Source organism: Mus caroli, chromosome 18, assembly GCF_900094665.2.
Source record: "Mus caroli chromosome 18, CAROLI_EIJ_v1.1, whole genome shotgun sequence".
Classification (NCBI taxonomy): domain Eukaryota; kingdom Metazoa; phylum Chordata; class Mammalia; order Rodentia; family Muridae; genus Mus; species Mus caroli.
Window position 1 is genome coordinate 31,279,446 of NC_034587.1, and position 3,751 is coordinate 31,283,196.

A 3,751-nucleotide genomic window follows, 5' to 3' on the forward strand; every position below is an offset into this window, starting at 1 on the left:
GATTAAGGAACACCGGCCACCCCCGCCCCACCCCGCCCCTGCAACTCTCATAATTGAGAAGGGTAGGTGTTTGAGTCTGCTCTTGACCAGACTCCTGTACTGACTGTCATGAGCACATGACAACGAAACCCCACTAAAAGCACCAGTCACATAGCATAGAACCTAGAGTTCTCCATACTAATGAGGTATCTAGATGGATCCTAGGGGTTTAGCCAATAAACTTCCCTTCCCAGGCCTTCCTTCCTGGAAAGGTATTTAATCTGTGATCCACCCTGAGTAAGTTGTATGCATCCTCATCTGCCATGAATAAAGTTTGGATAAGCAAGATCTCCTTCACTGTGGGAGGAGTCTTTGTCTTAGAGAGCTGCACCTAAGTCTCCCACAGAAAGTCTTTCTGCACTCCTGGCACCCTGAGCTAAGCCAGATTCCCCACCCCTATCCCCACCCCCACCCTGGGCTCATCTTAGACCCACCCCTTCCGTTCTCAACTCTTCACAGTTCCCAGCAGTACCTGGGTGCCCAGGAATTTGAGAGCCACGGCTCTGTTCCAACCCACACCATTTTCACCCAGAGAAACACAGGCTGGATCCCCTAATTTAGACTACCTTTCGCCTCCCCTGAGTAGCATGTCCCACAAGTCTGGCACCCTGATGGCACCAAGGAAGGAACATAGCCTAGCACCTCTGTGTTTTGACTCCCCATGCAGTGTCCTGACACCCCAAGAGCAAGGTGAAATGCAGATCCATAAAGATGAGCCCCATAGGCTCATATGTTTGAATGGTTGATCCCCAGTTGGTAGAACAGTTTGGGAAGGATTAGAGGTGTGGCCTTATTGGAGAAGGTGAATCATTGGTTTCAAATGCTCACATCACACCAGTTGGCTCTCTGCCTCATGGTTGTGGTCTCAACATGTAAGGGCTCAGCTACTGCTCCAGTGCCATACCTGCCTGCCTGCTGTCACACTCCATCATGTCCATGTCATGTGCCATGATGGTCATGGACTCTAATCCTCTGAAACAGTTAAGTCCCTAATAAACTCTTTATTTTATAAGTTGCTTTGGTCATGGTGTCTCTTTATAGCATGGAAAAGTGACTACAGTAGATAATATCTTCGAAATCTTATGCCTGTCTTTTTTTTTTTCCTTTCTTTCCTTCTCATGACATTCGATGCATATGTATCTGGAATTACTAACTGAAACTTGTCTGTAAATATGTTTGGGTTTTTTGGCATGTTCATCAAAAACAAATGCAGAAACAATTGTTAACGAAGTCTGAAACCACTAGGAGTAGCAAATAAAACAATGAGAAATAACAATAGTGCAACAGCAACTGCCAAGAGCCAGCCTCAGCTTGGGGGGAGGATCCTGAGGAAGGGGCATACGGGAGCGGTGGAAGAACGACTCAAAGTCAAGGAAGGGGTCCAAGCGGCAGCTCTGTCTGCTCGAGATAGCTCTCTAGACACCTATTTAGGTAGCTCATCGGTTTTCCAACCAAAGTCAGAAAACCTGCTAGACAAAACTCTAAAAGCTGTGTTAGCTCTCTAAGTAGCTCCCACTTGCAGCCCAAAGCTCAGGCTTGTATTTGCATATCCATTCTGTCATGTACCCCAGGTTCTCTTTTGATTCCCCCACAAATCAGCATTTTATGACCTTAACCCCTTGATTCTTAGAAAAAGACAGCAAGTACATTTTTTTTTATTATTTTACCAAAAATAAAATGTGTGTTGCCTGGGCACAGTGCTTGTGGTTGCCAAATCTAGACATAAAGGGCATTTTTATGTGAGAAAGTTAGCTTTTGTTTTCCAACTACTTCACTGCCTAAGCTTGGCTGTCCTGGAACTTGCTCAATAGACAGACCTTGAAATCAGAAGTCTGCCTGGGTCAAGGTGTTTTGTCACACAGGGCCCCCAATGAAGGAGATAAAGTACCCATGGAGATAAAGGGGTCTGCAACCCGATAGGAGAAACAACAATATGAACTAACCAGTACCCCCCTGCCCCCAGAGCTTGTGTCTCTAGTTGCATATGTAGCAGAGGATTGCCTGGTCAACCATCAATGGAAGGAGAGGCCCTTGGTCTTGTGAACATTATATGCCCCAGTACAGGGGAATGCCAGGGTGGGTGGGTTGGGGAGCAGGGCAGGGTGGGGGGGTGGGGGGGTATAGGGAAGGGTATAGGAGAGGAAACTAGGAAAGTGGATAGCCTTTGAAATGTAAATGAAGAAAATATCTAATTTTTTAAAAAGGTATTTTGTCACAGCAACAGAGAAGTAACTCACACTTCATCTTTTAAAAATGAGAACAAGACTGTTTAAATATGCAAATGCTGCACTAGGCACTTGAACTAAGAGGTGAGAAGAAAAGTCCCCTGCTGATGTCACATGGTGGCCAGCTCTCCTGCCTACCCTTTCTTGCAAAGCGGGACTGGGGACAGTAAGAGAGGAAAGACTCAGTGGTACCCAAAAGCCATCATTGTGAACTTTGCTTGACCTTGTAAAACCTGTGACAGAGGCTAGTCCAGTTTCAGCGGTGTGATGTCAGCACTGACCCCCCACAGTAAGGACAGATCAAGTGCAGCTCAGAGACATGACAGGTGTCCCCAGTGAGGGCAGGTGGATGCCACCAGGACATACCAAAGTGACCCCCACACTCAACAGAGGAATTTCTTCTTCCTTTGCGGACAGTGAGATAAAATGAAGATATGTTTGCTGTCTGACTTGGGAAAGGTGCCCATGAGACCATTACACAACAGTATATACATCCTAGCCCTCCTTTCCTGGGACTTTTTGATTTTATGGGCTGCGTTGATGGGAGACTTTAAGGGCCTGGGGAGATTAAGACACAAACAGAGGCCTTACTACCCTTTCTGTGTCTTCTCAGACTGCTATCATGTGATGGAGCCCCTGCTGGCTGGGCTGAAGGCTTTGGGCTGATGAAACCCCTCCAGCTCACTTCCCCTGGCACCCAGGGAGCAGATGGTGCCAGGGTCAATATTTACCGTCACTTACTGTGAGTGGTGCTTTGGTCTGTTTGTTTATTTATGCAACAGGTAATTAGGCTTCACAGAGCAAAATCTCTTTGTTCTCCTCTTAGGTTACTGAGCATCTGAGCTATGGAAAGAAAGCAGCTTTCTGACAAGCCTATCCAAGCCTTGGTGTGTAAGGCTTGCCTGCAGCTGTGCTCTGATGCGAGGAAAAGGGGAAACACTCACGTGAGTAGACAAATAAATGCAGTGACTACAATGCTATTATTACATATGACATTGTAAATATGATAGCGTATATTTGGGCACACTTTATTAAATATAACAGAGGCACTATTTTTAAAATAGTGAATTTTACATTTTGAAAATTTTTAAGCTTTTTTTCTTTTTCTTTTTTCTTTCTTTCTTTCTTTCTTTCTTTTTTTTTTTTTTTGGTTTTATGAGACAGGGTTTCTTTGTGTAGCCCTGGCTCTGTCCTGGAACTCACTCTGTAGACCAGGCTGGCCTCGAACTCAGAAATCTGCCTGTCTCTGCCTGGGAGTGCTGGAATTAAAGTAAGCTTTTTTTCTTAATTGCTCTTTTTAGACACACCAGACAAGGGCATCAGAGCACATTACAAATGGTTGTGAGCCACCATGTGGTTGCTGAGAATTGAACTCAGAATCTCTGGAAGAGCAGACAGTGCTCTTAACCACTGAGCCATCTCTCCAGCCCTGAACTGTTTTTTGTTGTTGTTGTTGTTATTTTTGTTTTTTTGAACAGAAATTATTC

At 45.2% G+C, this 3,751-nt stretch overlaps 1 non-coding gene across 1 annotated transcript; it reads right to left on the reverse strand.

Annotated features, from left to right (window-relative positions):
* Nucleotides 1-1,477: 1,477 nt before the first annotated feature.
* On the reverse strand, nucleotides 1,478-1,538 carry LOC115029952. Its single transcript, XR_003835507.1, has one exon. It is a non-coding gene; the product is annotated as a U7 small nuclear RNA (small nuclear RNA).
* Nucleotides 1,539-3,751: the final 2,213 nt, after the last annotated feature.